This window comes from Ylistrum balloti, unplaced genomic scaffold, assembly GCF_031769215.1.
Source record: "Ylistrum balloti isolate Yb309-2 unplaced genomic scaffold, AGI_CSIRO_Ybal_v1 Utg370920, whole genome shotgun sequence".
Taxonomy (NCBI): domain Eukaryota; kingdom Metazoa; phylum Mollusca; class Bivalvia; order Pectinida; family Pectinidae; genus Ylistrum; species Ylistrum balloti.
The window spans coordinates 163,703-179,635 of NW_026782521.1; the positions used below are offsets into that span (position 1 = coordinate 163,703).

Here is a 15,933-nt window from a genome sequence, read left to right on the forward strand (position 1 = left end):
GATTCAGAGTAATAACAGTAGTGTGATTCAGAGTAATAACAGTAGTGTGATTCAGAGTAATAACAGTAGTGTGATTCAGAGTAATGACAGTAGTGTGATTCAGAGTAATAACAGTAGTGTGATTCAGAGTAATAACAGTAGTGTGATTCTGTAATAACGGTAGTGTGATTCAGAGTAATAACAGTAGTGTGATTCAGAGTAATGACAGTAGTGTGATTCAGAGTAATAACAGTAGTGTGATTCAGAGTAATAACAGTAGTGTGATTCAGAGTAATAATGGTAGTATGATTCAGTGAAATAATGGTGGTGTTATTCTGTGTAATAATGGTGGTGTGATTCTGTGTAATAATGGTGGTGTGATTCTGTGTAATAATGGTAGTATGATTTAGTGTAATAATGGTGGTATGATTCTGTGTAATAATGGTGGTATGATTCTGTGTAATAATGGTAGTATGATTCAGTGAAATAATGGTGGTGTTATTCTGTGTAATAATGGTGGTATGATTCTGTGTAATAATGGTAGTATGATTCTGTGTAATAATGGTAGTATGATTCTGTGTAATAATGGTAGTATGATTCAGTGTAATAATGGTGGTATTATTCTGTGTAATAATGGTAGTATGATTCTGTGTTATAATGGTAGTATGATTCTGTGTAATAATGGTGGTATAATTCTGTGTAATAATGGTAGTATGATTCTGTGTAATAATGGTGGTATTATTCTGTGTAATAATGGTAGTATGATTCTGTGTAATAATGGTAGTATGATTCAGTGTAATAATGGTGGTATTATTCTGTGTAATAATGGTAGTATGATTCTGTGTTATAATGGTAGTATGATTCTGTGTAATAATGGTGGTATAATTCTGTGTAATAATGGTAGTATGATTCTGTGTTATAATGGTAGTATGATTCTGTGTAATAATGGTAGTGTTATTCAGTGTAATTATGGTAGTAGGATTCTATGTAAAAGAGCCTCTATATTTTGGTGTGGAATCAATATTAATAATACTGCAGTTAAGGTTTTAGATGTTAATCTCTAATCTCTGGGGAAATGCACTTAAGTTTATATGACCGAAAATAAATTTGTTTGATTGCGAGTTTGTACTTTAGAGTGGGTTGATTGGTTGTGTCGGATGAGTTAAGTATGGGGAGCAATGAGGTTATTAGGAGCCACTAACTCAGTAATTGTTATAGGCTTTCTCATCTATCAATTGTTTTCTGACGTTCATCACCTCTTAGAGTGTGATGAATTTGCCTTCCTTTCTGTCAGTCAGGCCAATATCCCAAAACTGTGTTTAGTGTTCTGCCCAATTGTTGCCTGAAGTTTGGCAGGAAGGAGTGAATTAGTATAATGTGCAGTATTTTGTGTATGTACTGCTTGTACTGAGGCTGTAAATCATGTTGAATTAGGAGACACTGTCAAAATTAATCCAGTAAATTTTAGATTAAAGATAAATAAAACACCTGTTTGAAGAACAAACGAATCTACCACTGATAAACTGACTAGAAAATTCAGGAAAATGTTGATCTTGTATTGTTTTATATATATAGTTTACAAGGAAAATCTTTTTTTTCTGCACAGAGAAAAGATTCTTTGACCTGTAAAAAGTAGCTCAGGAGAGGACTGTAAAAATGATGTATCCATTTGTTTATAAACACAGAGTATTCATGTTGAAATGGTGTATAGGCTGTTTCCTTTCACAACAGCAGTTAAGCATCAAGTGCAAAGCATTGTTTCTTGACTGTTAACATTGTGTACATGTTGGAATGAAGCTGCCCTGTGACAAGTAGAGGGATATGGAGTAATTAAGTGCCAGATAGTGATTGATTCTAATGGAAATGCTGGGAGTCTCAACCCTGGGGTTTTGTATTGAGGACTCTGGATATCAGCCATAATCCATAATTAGACACAATCTGTCAATTGTTGTGAGCTATTTGAAATTTGTACTGGGCTTCTCTAGAGAAAATGGTGATTGCTATATGCAGAAAATGGCCATTTTTCCTTCATTTGGAAATCAATTACCTACAGGGTACAAGTAATCAATAGAAACAGGACAACAGGTAATTTGATGGCCAGCAGCCGAGTACTGCCTTGTATAGAATTACCTAGAGTAAGATGAAAATCTTTTGTCTTCCTGATTTTAACTATATGGCAGATAGCATGAAAAAAAAACTCTTTTCAAGCTTCCTATTCACTGCCTATGCTTAAGAAGGAATAATTTATCCCTTTCTTATCTAGTAATTAGGGAAAATTCTAATGCAGACTTTGCTTAGTATTGGTGTTATCATACATGATCATCAACAATTGCCTTTTGTTCTTTTCTTTATATTTGTCTGACACTGTTATTGATTGGCTTTCATTAGCCAATACATTAGTCATTGGCTATTGTCGAAGAAAATGATAATTTCATTGGTCATGTAACCTGTGTATTCTTTGAACTGGTTTGCCCAAACTGGTATTCTTCTTCACAATATTACCGGGTATTTGCCTAACTTTGCATTCTTTCATGTGCTGCTGTCTGCCTGACTTTTGCATTCTTTCATGTACTGCTGTCTGCCTAACTTTGCATTCTTTCATGTGCTGCTGTCTGCCTAACTTGATCCTTCTTTCTGCCTGATAGTTTTATTATGCATCATCTTGCCTAAGTATTGAATGGCATGCTCAGAGTCTGTAAGAATTGCCACAAATAGGTCAAATTAAAAGTGATGAATTCTAAAAATATTAATAAACATATATAACTGTCTTTTATGATCTCTCTTGTTTTATCTGATGGCTCTTCTTCAAAGGTGATTGTTGTAATAAATTTTCATCAATTCCACGTTTTATATGAGTGATAATATCTTCAAAGCAGCCTAAACAAAGTTAACAATGATGGAAGTTCTGTTTTAAATAATCAAGATGATCTTTCTGAATAAATCAACAGGTTTGGTTGTGATGTACACTTTGATTTTTTATCATGCTGGTTTAGATTGAATGCCATGTTCATACTGGGATGTATTGTATTGGAGGTGAAAAGCTGGTTTGAACAGTGATCCACAACATTTTATGGTTCTATATGACTAGATGTGTACAAGTTCCAATACTAAATTACCTACCTGATATATATATATATATATATATCATTATGGACATCAAATGAATATGTTGAAATGAAATACCATTAGATATTTCTGTTAATAATAAAACATGACAATGTACTATCTGTATAAGTATGTTGAGATCTTGTTGTTCTGATTGGATTGGATAATGTGGAGGTTGATACATCAGATATGGACACCATATGTCTAAATTTAGAGCAGCTTGAACATATAAATCCTGTAATGTGATATATTTATTGAAGGGGATAATTTGTGATATCTTGATAAAGGTATTTTATGTTTTATTTGGTTTTAGAGTCTTCGTACTCTGATAAGGCATTTGTTGATTATGATTGTTTTGTCTCAACGTTCAATTTTATGATAAAATTATTTCCACATTATAATATCAATTTATGACAATAATGAAATTACTGATGTGTGTGTATATATATATATAATATATGAAAAACAAATTTGTTCCAATATTTTACTACCAGGTTGATATAACACCATGCTGACCTCATCAAAGGTCAATAATTTACATTGCTTGATGAGTGCTATTTTTTGTAAGTTTTTGTGTTGTGTTGATAAAGGGGACAAAGATCTTTTTCAAAACTATTGTTGTATTTTATACTTTGGTATAAATGTATACCTTTGAAGGATGTGTATAATCATACTTAATGGATATTTTTTGTGGAGCACATTTTCATTCTATCTTTAAATTTGTAAAGATGGATTGCTAAAAACAAGTAACGGTACAGTTTCCTTCCTGGTAACGGTTGCTGTCTGCTGAAGATTTGACAGCTAATAAAAATCTTATCTCTTCTTTTGAAGAGGCGGTGGAAATAATTAAGTATTTAATGATTAGGGACTCCATTTGCTGGCAACAACACTACAAAAAACATGTTTGATGTTGGCATGATATGCGTCTTTCAAACTTTTTCAAAAGTATTAAACGCTTTATATTGATAGAAAGCTCTTAGTATTTATATAGAAATTCAGACCCAACTAATGATGTTCTGATGGTGTTGTGATTTTTACACTCTTCTCCTGTATGAGTGATATCATCATTTCACTATTTCAGCTCATGCTAACATTGATGGAACTTCCACCTTACTTTCCACACAGGAAAAAGGATGTTGAAGTGGCTGTTTAGTTTTCTGCTAGGAATGGATAATTTATCCTTTTTATTGGAGTGTTTCAGATAAAGCTAGGGTTTGATAGAATCTGAAGAAAGCATACATGCTCTTTTATGCATGTTTTTATATATGTACCTCTTTCAAATACTTGAAACAATTTTCAGGTGGAGAATTTTTTTTCCTTTTGGCTTTTTGTTTCAAAATTTTTGAAGAAATTGTACCCTAACATCAACAAATATATATTTCAAATAACATCAATTAAAAATTTCGAAAAAAGAAGTGGGGGTGGGGGGGAGGGAAATGTTTTTTCCCTTTTGGCATTTTGTTTCAAAATTTTGGAAGAAATTGTTTTCCTAACATCAACATGTATATATAAGATAAGATAAGATCTATTTAAAATTTCAAAAAATCAAAAACACAAAGAGGAATCCTATAGTTTAAAAAAAATAATGAGGCTGTCATTTTATACATTACAAGGAACATTTTAGCAATATAAAGTGATAAATGAGTTAACAACTGATCAAAGCTTGGTCTGAGTAGAGATAACAGGAACCTCTAGCAGATGTTACACTGTTAAAAACTTCTCCTGATCCATTTCCATATTGTGCTGTCCCCATTACACTGTTTATCTAAAAGTCATTTATTTCAGGGTGTCACCTTCTTCACGATAACCAAGTTTTATTGCATCCAAAACTCTAAAATCGATATGTATCCTGTAGTTGTGTCTGGTAATTAGCTTATTGTCTTTGAATTACTGCTGTAGTAGACTTTTGTCCTATTTACTGTAAGGGGCATCCTGTACTCAACACTAATAAACATAGTAAAACCCTGTTCATACTCTAGTGTATTACGGATCCCTGACTAACACAGGGCCTTTTCTGTTTAATTTTTGTATATTGAGAGTTCAATCAATACTTTTCTGGTTGATAAAAGAGATTTTGTAATCCTTAAAATCATCTTGCATTTTGTCCATATTTCACCTGAGCTGTAGTCAGTTATTCACCTTGCCCTTAATCAATATTGCAAGTGACCTTCAGTCAGTGTTTCACCTTATATATAGTCAGTGTTTCAATTAATAATTAGCCAGTGCTTCAATTGGCCTTTAGTGAATATTTCACATATTTATTCAGTGTTTCAATTAATACTTAGTCAGTGCTTCAATTGGCCTTTAGTGAATATTTCACCTGACCTTAAGTCAATGTTTCATATTTACTTTAGTCAACATTTCACCTGAAATTTAGCCAGTACCTTTGGGTGGTCAAAGTCACAGTGTTTGTATCAATTTGAATCAGAGCAGCTGGTATTGGGTTGAGATCTCTTAAACCAATCATTCAACATCAAAATATTCTTTTCTTTAATTGGTTGAACTTTACTTCAGTAGGAACTGGAGTAAACATGGAAAGTGGTTGTTTATCTGTTAATATTTCCTTTTACTGATGATGGTGATGATTTGACAGAGTATAAATGTGATATGGATATCTATAGAGTTTTCATCACAAATTGATACAGTTACAAAAGTATCTGATTTCAGTCCCATATTGACTTAATATCCTGTTAATTAGCTGTGATATCACAACCTGTTGTATCCTATACAGTGATTATCTGCCTAATCATCATACCAAGGTCTGCCCGAGAGGAAAATCTAGGACTGTAGTAATACACCGTATCAAGTGTTCCATGTCCTCTCGTATGAAAAATCAATGTGTTTTTGTTCAGATGGAAAAAAAAGCAGTGAGCGGGTTTCAGAGTAAGTCCCGAGTGGGCTTTTACTAGGACTGGGAATGGGCGCAAAGTTGTTCTGTGTGGGAGTCTAATGTTGTAGCAGAGATTTGATTGTTATGATTCCTCATCATCACATACATTAGGTTGATCCTTTGTCCTGAGATAGTCTCACTGAAATATGTTATTTATGACACAATATCAAATGAATTTTATAAAACTTGATCATGAAGTTTTTGTTAAGTTTACATAAATAATAATTATAAATGAAGTTTTGAATACAACTCCTAGAAATTTGTGGGTTGAGTCATGTGGTTTTTATGATGTTTGCTTATGAATTCATCATCGTTGCTTTGTTTCATTATCTTCTTTCCATACTATGCTAAACCTCTGGAGTATACATTGAAGTTCAAAGTGGCCGTAAAATCTGCAGCTACAAAATCAATGAAAATGGTCTTTCAGTTGAAAAACAAAACTGCTTTACATGAATTAAATTTTCTTTTCTCATGGGACATGTTTGCTGTCAATGGCTGTATATTCTTTGTCTATTGCTTAACTGTCTACTGTGTTTTCATGTAGCCAAGAGATTTACAGTAACTGATAAAATATAGGACATGTGATTTCTTGAAAACATTATTGAATTTAAAGTCCTTTTAAATGTGATGAGACAACATGTGAATGTGTCTGATGTAAACAATTCAGTTAAATGTGGATTTGCTGAAGTGATTCTGCTAACAAGTTTAAATGAAATTAAAAATATTTTTTTACTGGAGTTTTATTGCAGCTTTATTTCATAGAAGCATGCTTCAGATGTATGAATTAACAATTGTACCTATTTACTCCACGTATTTGAAAAATGTCTCTTTTCATTTTTAAGTTTGCTTATCGAGAAGGTCCTGTGCTGTTTAAGGTTTATATCAAGAAATTATGTGTGGTTATTTTTTCGTTTTTAATCTGTTGAAAGTGGAAACCTATCAATGGTTTTTATTTTGCTGAATTTTTAATAGGTTATTAATTAATATCAATGAGGTGATGAAAGTTAAATATAGCAGTACAAAATGATAAGTACTGACTAATTGGCAAAAAAATAGGTTGATAATGTCATTTCAGTGAGAGGGAATTAAAAGATTGGATTCTGTGTTGTATGTTAATCTTACAGCAAGCACTTGCTATCCATCAATATCAAGTGCCTCTTCTCTATGTGTGAGTTTGTAAGATTTAAGCCACAGTTTTGTTTTGAAATGTCAGGCCTCTGAAGCAGTGACAGTATTTACTGCTAGGAAGGATGCAGTATATCAAAAGTGCGGGTACCCTCCACTGTACATCAGAGAGATCCTAGTGATTGAAATCATTGAAGCATGGGATAAGCTCCCTAGGGATGGCTATGTCTGTGAAACAAGGCTATGTAGTTTTTCAACAGTAATATCTCAAAAGTACCACTATGTATTATATAAGGATAGAAAAGAAATTTTCTTGATTCACATATAAATTAAGTGAGTAGAGAGGTGGAGGGAGGGAGAGAGGGGGGTGTTCTGACTAGCTTTTACATTAGTCCAGTAAAAGAAGAATATACTGCACCAGAAGTAGTGATAAAATACATCTATGCTTGAAATGACTATAACTGTGTTACTTGTATTGTCCACAAAAGGATCAGATGGGACATATTACTTGATTAGGGGAAGTAACTGGTTTTCTTCGTGACTGAACTCATCAGGATTTATCTTAACAAGCATGTCCATTGTATGTTTGGGGTTCTACTCACACAGCTATAGTGAAACCACCTACAGGAGAGGAAGTTAGGGGGAGAATTACCTTTAAAAGTCCCAATGGTCCTCAAACGCAAAAAAATACACTAATATCATATTACCTTTTTGAGTCTTTTATAAATCCTTATGTACAAAAAAGTCATTCATCCATACTTCAAACCGTTAAGTGTTGGATTAGAAGTGTGATGTGAGGGCTTTATGCTGTATTTGTAAGGCTCCATTACAAATTAAATCTGCTGATGTTAGGGAACAAATGGTTTAGTATAGTCATTCTATTTTAGTTTTAAAAAAAAACTGTTAAAAATTTTAAGTCAGATCTATGAAAAAGAAAATCTGTGACTACTTGACACTTCAATAGATTTTTGATTTCAGTATAATTTGTTGATATGTGTTTCATGTGAAAATGTCACATAAGCACAGCAGTATTTTAACAAACCTGCATAGGAATTAACCAACTGGTATCGTATAAGTGGGTAGTACAAGTCACAGTTTGTGGTAAATGACTATTGGCATTGTAAAAAACAGTGGTCACTGTGTCTGTTGCAATATTGGCCTTGATAAACTACATTGGTAGTTCAAAGAGTTCAGAAATTTTAACCTCAAATTCCCTCTTAAAAGTAGTATTAAACTTTCAGGTAAAGAGGTAAAATTTTGTAACCACCTCTCAACCTGCTTGTATAATATTGATGCAAAAAACTGATACCAACATGGGAGTTTCAGAATTGACAGTTTCACTGACATCACACTAATTAATTTGATATATGACCAAATTGAATACTATCAAACCATTCCAGTTTTTAACCTTTATGAAATGGCACATTCAGCAACTAAGCTGTGTAATGAAGAGCATATGTGTAGTGGTAATTGATACATGTAATAGCATTTCATCTGATAGTGAGTGTCAAGGGGTCATGAGAGTGATGGGAAGGGGTCAAGGGTCGTAGACATCAGAGAGTTAGGTGAAATAGGTTTCTCTCATACTGTTGTCTGTGGTATGTGTTGGTAGTAACAAGGATAAATGTCACAAAGGGGAAGGGGAGTGTATTATTGAAAAGGTAATTAACGGTAATTGGGTATTTTTAAGTGGATGGAATGGGATAGTTTAGGACTATTGGGATAAATAGGAGAAACATCACATCATTGTCAGGCTGATATGTGACTCCATTGCCAAACAGATTAAATCAATTTAACTTAATTTGAAGATAAATTAAGTTAACATGTCCTGTAAAAGCTTTTTTATTTAATGTTTAAAATCTATATCTATGTTTTAATTTGATATGATATTCAATATTTTGCAAGGTCAAGTAAGTGTTGAAAGTTCAATAATTAGATAGCAATATTAAAATCAAATAAAAATGAAATCCCCAATAGAAAAATTGTTTTACAATGATAAAAGCGTTACTGTGTGAATGAGACCCAAACAAGTGCTTTCATGAAAGCTGATAATTGGTTTCAAAAGGAATGGAATGCAATCTTTAGTCTTGTTTTGTTATATAAGATTGTGTCTTCAATATAATCAATATGATGGAAATAACCCCCTACTCTACACGCTCAGCCAAGACAAATGCTTGTTCCTGTACAAAGTTTAATGGCTAAAGTTGTATTATGCTGGTAGGTGACACAGCAGAAATTAGAAGTAGACACATCACCCGCTAGAATATTCAGGTAAGGTTAGAACATTTAAGTTATGTGTCAGATTGAGTCAACAAACTGGGAGGTTTTTACCTCGACATGTCATCAGTCTCGGGGAAAGAAGCCAATGATTGTTCAACACCAGTGAGGGAGCACAGCCTGATCAGCTGATTAGATTTATTGTGAGTTGTATTGATTGTGTCTGGAGATGTGTAGTGGATGAAGCTACTTAACTCAGTCTTATGTGGACATTTGGTAGTTTATATTGTTTGTTGTAAGTTTTCTTAAAATTGACCCAGACATGCTCTGATGCAATACAATCAAAATGATTAAAGATGTCTAATAAATAGCTGCTCATTCTATTGAAGCCTTTTCATTTCTCATTACCTACCTCATAGAAAATGTATCCAGAGAACCAGTGCTGCAAAGTGACTTCATGAAGTATTGATTTCAGAGATAGAAAATGTCTGCAGCAGTGACATGATCTTTCCAAACTTTAATTTTGTGATTGACATTTAGCGAAATCAAACTAAAACGTTGAACTTCTTATTAAAATTTTATGACAAAATACATTTTCACAGTTTTATTTCTTTGTCGTTTTAAAAAGATATTTCAGAATGAGAAATGATTTCATTGGAATTTGTAGATTGTTTTGTAGAAATGTCTTTTTGCTAGACAAGTGTTCTTAGCTGTTGCAGTGTGGGGTTGTTTCGTGCAGTGAGGATGCTTCAAGTGCTACTGTGTATTGAAAGCCTAATAAATCATCTGTTTATCTTTACTTTGTAACAGACCAAAACATATTAGCCAGCCAAATCATGAGTCTTGAGAGAGAAATCAGTTTAGTTTGTCATTGATCTGTCAGCTCTGGTGTTTGTGTATTTGTAAACCAAAACATCATTTGTTTTCAATGATATTGAATATTATCCAGTTCGATGGTTTTATTGTCAGTTTTAGATATGGCTAAAAAACAGTTGGATAGCGTTCCAATGCGTGCAACATCTGTGTAAGAAATTATTTATGGTAGACAAAGAAAAGTCATTTGTGAAATATTTGTTAAAATTATGAATTCTAAGCTTCTGATGTAATACAAATATGGCCTTTGCTTTCCAAATGACAAACTGATGGATTGTGAGACAGCTAGTTTTCAACTGTGATAGCCATTGTGCATGGTTATGCAGAAAATAAGTCTTATAATTGATGAGAAATAAATCTGAAAGGAATTTACCTAGATAAGGTATTGATTGGTTGATAAACCTGCTAATGGTCTTGAATCACATTGTCTATCTGTGGGCACAATGTTGTTCTAACTTAAACATTGGACTTATCTGATGAAATCCTTTATACATTTCTCAGTAACAATCAAACATATCCTTGTGCCCACCAACTTGTGTGATTAATTATGAGAAAGTTGTTGTTCATTATAAGTTTCCTAAGATTGGCAAAGTGATAAAGATGAAATTTCCCCAACAGAAATTAGGTTGTCTTGTTATTGCATCTGTACCAACTTCCTTGTGAAGAGATAAATGGCTTGAGATATATTAATTTGTCAAAGAGGAAGAAAATGTTGTTTGTGAAAAGAGTATACAGGAAATGAAGTTTAGTCTGAGGATGTCACATTAACTCAGTATGATAAAACTGGTGTCTAAAGGGAGGCTAGTGTGAGAAAATGAACAATTTGTGTTTAGATCAACTTCTGAAGAATTATGTCAACAATAATGAAGACTTTTCAGATGATTTGTGTTCAACTTGATCAGGATGACATATGAAAGATAAATTTGGACTGGTGAGGATAACATAATTTCATCAGAACTGTTGACAATGGCAAGGTTCATCTGTTGTCATGGTAACTTGGGTTAAGGTAACATGGTATTTCTGGATTTGAACTCCCGTTTCTGATGTTATGTAGAATGTTTTTATAACTTTATTAAGTGTAAGTTTGTTTGCTATATCTAGTTTAGATACATGTGTTAAAGTTGTTTTTAAGAGATATTAATGCATTTCACTATCTTTATGTAGCAGTGGTGTATCTGGTATGGCGGGGTTACTCCAGGTAATTGGTGTATAAACACAAGTAAAGAATCATGTCTGTTGAAGATTTATGAGGCATTTCAGTTGATTTTTATTGGACACTTTCCAAGTAGCATTTTCATAAAAACTAGGAACATTCATATAGACACCAGGATGAATGTTTATGAATAGATGCAATTTGAGGGTATCCTTACAGTGAAATGAAAAGGCTGTATGTTCCTGAATGGATCGTGTTGGGATAGAGATGTAAGGTTTTACTACCCTAACCTGTATTGTTTATAAAGTCTCTTGTAGAATTAGTTAGATAATGCTTTGATGGAATGATGTGCTGACATAGCTGTAATGTTATAAACAACACTTTGATCCTTCAGTATGTTGTCTTCACTGTAACCCATTTATCCTACATGCTGTTCTGTTTTATGGTACATAATTAGACAAACAGAAATTGTCTGACACACCGCTGGGATGAGGGGTTATTTTTGTTGGGAAGGAATATTTGTTAAAAATGGCTTCTACACCTGTCACCTGTATTGGCTAAGTATATACACAAACATATGGCCACTGGCACCAGTATTGTATCCCATATCAGAAACCTTATATCTTGTTTACAGTGGTTCATCCAAGTTGAGAAAATTACCATCAAAGTCCTCTCCCAGATATTATTATCACTGTTTTATTGAATTTTACATCATTCAATTGTGAAATGATTTTATTACTACAGATAAAAGCTATTTTTATAGAATTCAAACTATCACAATTTTTCTGATGGGAGTAATTTGCCTTCTTTTTACTGCTGAACTATTAAAGTGGTTTATGTATGTTAATTTTCTTTGAAACATTTTGTTTTACAAGAAGTAAAATGATGAATAATTCATGACTTAAAAGGTACACATTAGTACATTGGTGTTTATGTCACTCAGTCATTGATAACATTGTGTATTCCTATCTGGTTAACGTGATCATAAACTAGAGATATTTAGATTTACTGTATAGGTAAATAACTGTGATTTGTGTTTTCCAGAGCTGATCCGATGTTCACATCCAGTAGTGGATCAAGTAGTGATGAGTCGGAGGAGGAATCAGATACCAGTGGCTCGGACAGTGATAGTCCCGGCTCCGAGGCCGACAACCAAGATGAAATTGAAAAGACAGAACGACCCAAAACCCCACCTATTAAATCGCCTCCCCCACCACAGGAACAGGTAGGTACTGGCTTCTTACATCAAAGTATTGCCAAAGCATTTCTGACATGACCTACAAATTTTGTGTCGGAATTTGCAAGGGTTTGTCCTTAAATCTAAAACAAAGTTCTTTATACTTCACATAAGAAGTGACCCCAGGAAAAAAATGTACTCACGTTATACCACCCTAAATGGAACGAAAGATTCTCTTCAGCAATCAATCGTAGAGAGCAGATTATTACTTTATATGATGTTTAGGCTTTACTTTCAATCTAAATAACATTTAACAGGCCTTTTTGAAGTTCCTTGTGTTCATAGCCTTAAAAAATATTTAGCTGTAGTAATGTGAATATTTGCTCCATGAGTTCAAATAAATGGAATCCAGAAAGACATTCTGGACATTTTATTCTATTTTATGCAAGCTGATTGGCACTCTGACGGCCAGGGAACTTGAATGTGGATATGTCTCTCCACCAAGGAGCATAGGCTCTCCTTAAACAGGTTGACCTATTTGTTGGAAATATATTTTTTGATTTACTTTCAAATTATTTCAAATTGAAAAGAAAAGCTTACTATTAATTAAGACCCCCTGGGCATCTGGTTTTATCACAAAATTCAAATCAAATAAAACCAGAAACATAATCAAAAGATAGATCTGCTTGAAACAAATTATAAATCATAACGGTTGGGATGTTGTGGATAAGTTGCACTAGAAGCCACAGACATTATATAAGATATTCTTTAAGTGTGCCTCCTATGTCTGTGGGTTGTGCCAATGTATGGGTGGTCCCAAAGGACCTCTGAGTTTCAGGAAGACCAGCCTACTAGGTACCTGAGATAGGGTGGTCTACAGTTCCCCTAGATACCCTACACACTTATATAAAAATAGCATTTATGTTTAAGAAGTTTGTCTTTATGTATATTTTATGATGTGTAGAATTTCTGTTTACATGCAGGTTTTAATAGACCTCAATGAAGATAGTCCTAGCCAAGTCCTTATGTAATGTTCTAGCATTATGAATTTAGTTAGAATTTCATGTTTGGCAATAAAAGTTCTTAATGTATTTAATAAATATATGCAAAGATCTTCAAACTGATAACCATTTCTACATGTGTCAGCTGCACTGCCAACCAAACCCACATATTTTACTGTGAATGAGCTGAAACCTATTTCTGGTGGTTCAGTTTAAAGGCTCAATGCCAATATGCTATATGTGTTAATATTATTTTATTGACTGGTAGCATAAACAGGTGTTGTGTGATTAAGAAATCTGATTATAGCTATTTCACAACTTTAGTTACAACAACCAAGGCAAAAAGCCTTTCCATAAATCATTTTGATATTTTATATGCAGATATGATTTACATCAACATACACATCAAGTAACTTGTAAGCTATGATAGGAGAGGATTTCCTAGATATTAATGATACCCACTCTGACATTCTTTTCTTCTTTCTCATAAAATAGGACAAAGAAGAATAAGTTTATTTACATGTTTAAGGGACTAGGTTACAACCATTATAGATCGTTATCAATCTTCAGCTCTGTTATACATACTGGTATTCTGTCATGTATTATTTACTATGGTAAGGGCCTTTTTCACTGTGTTGTTTGTGGTAATTCCCTGGTAGGGGAGAGATGCTGGTATCGATTGCTGTTGAGGAATCCCCATGGATAGGTGTCTGATACATTGATCCATGACCTGCTTCCCTGCTTATAATGGCATTTGGGAAACTGGAATAAATGTCAAAATATTTCTGTCAAGTACTGTCAGTTTTCATACTCTTTCTGTAGTAAACAGCTTATGTCACTTACAAACTTATTATTCTTAAAATACTCAATCTTTCCAGCAGACTAATTATACTATTTCTACAGGCAAATTATACAGGATTATTCCTGTGATCATTGTACCATCAGATTTAGTGTGTTTTTTTTTTAAAAAATTTTAAATCTATTACAATTGTTTCCTTGATTGCTGTGACTTTTCTGCAATTACTGACTGCATGACCTTGTCTCGGTGACTTAGTTACAATAAAATGAGAAGATAAATCATGAGGATTTTGTTTTGCGTATATCTGTATATCTTGTTGTATCGGATTAGGTAGATCATTATAAGTGAGGTGTTATTTTCCCTTGCACAGCTTGTTTGTTCAGCAGTTGTATTGTCAGTTGATATTTAGACCATTTCTGTTGTGTAACAACTTTCAAACCAGTGAGTGTAAAACAGATCAATTATCATTTCTAACCCTGCAATGATCATCTGTGATTATGGAAAGTGTTCACCTTGTCCATTCCTTTATCTGTTCATGCTTAAATTACATGGTAATTGAATTGACGTGGTCTAATGACTTTTGCACATACAGTCACAGTAGTTATTTATTTGATTATTTGAAACAATTCAGAAAATTTCTGTTTAGTAATTATGTAATTAGTCCTTCTTTAAATTGTCTTCAATAAGGCCATTATTGTTCTGAGATAGCATATTTACCTGGAGGTTGATTAGTTTCGTACTTTAAGTGGATTTCATAAGATGCAAATTTAGGGAAAGAAGACCCAAGAACCGATGTCAAAAATCTTCATGTTTAAAATTTCAGGAGGATGTTTTTTGGAGGATAGTATTTGGTTCAACTCTAACTGAACATTTAGTCCAATTTGTAAAGTAAGATAATACGAAAAGTTCTAAAATAATAGGGAGTCCTGGGAAAAGTTAGCCTAGACAAAGTAAATATCTGATTTATTTAAGTATTCCTATGTTCAGATGAATTTGGTTGGACTTTAATTCAATTTTGTTATATTTGATTACTTATTTCCTGACATCTGTGTCTTTGTTTTGCAGAAGAAGACAAGCTGGGCACTGGGAACATTTATGCCCCCTACCCCTTCTGTGCCAACTCTGACCTCCAATTCACTAGTCAGATCTAGTCCCTACAAGGAAGATCCGAACAATGAAGTCATAGACAACATTCTCAACGAATTTATCAAACCAGGTTTGAAGGAAGATGGTGATGCTGATGATGATGACGACGACGATGATGATGACGATGATGATTCTGATAATGACACAGATGATAGTATAACCAAAATTGTGGCCAAGTTTAAAAATAACAATATTCCTGGTAGTAACCTAGCAAATGTACGCAATTCCAGCAAATCACCCGGTGCTTCTTCTTCAGGTCGGGGATCAAAACACACCAGTGTCAAAAGTACATCAAAACAGACTGGTAGTAGAGGACGTCCCCCAAGCGATGCCTCAAAGAAAGAACGATCCAAGAGAAAAACATCGCAAACAGATCAGAGAAAGAAAAATTCTAAGGCACATAAATCTAAAGCATTCATTGATACAGACAGTGAGGAAGAGGAGGAGGAAATGGTGGCACCTCTAGTG

At 33.5% G+C, this 15,933-nt stretch overlaps 1 pseudogene; it reads left to right on the forward strand.

The window, feature by feature from the left end:
• Positions 1 to 15,931, forward strand: part of LOC132559475 (uncharacterized protein DDB_G0284459-like) — an 86,712-nt pseudogene extending 70,781 nt beyond the window's left edge.
• Positions 15,932 to 15,933: the final 2 nt, after the last annotated feature.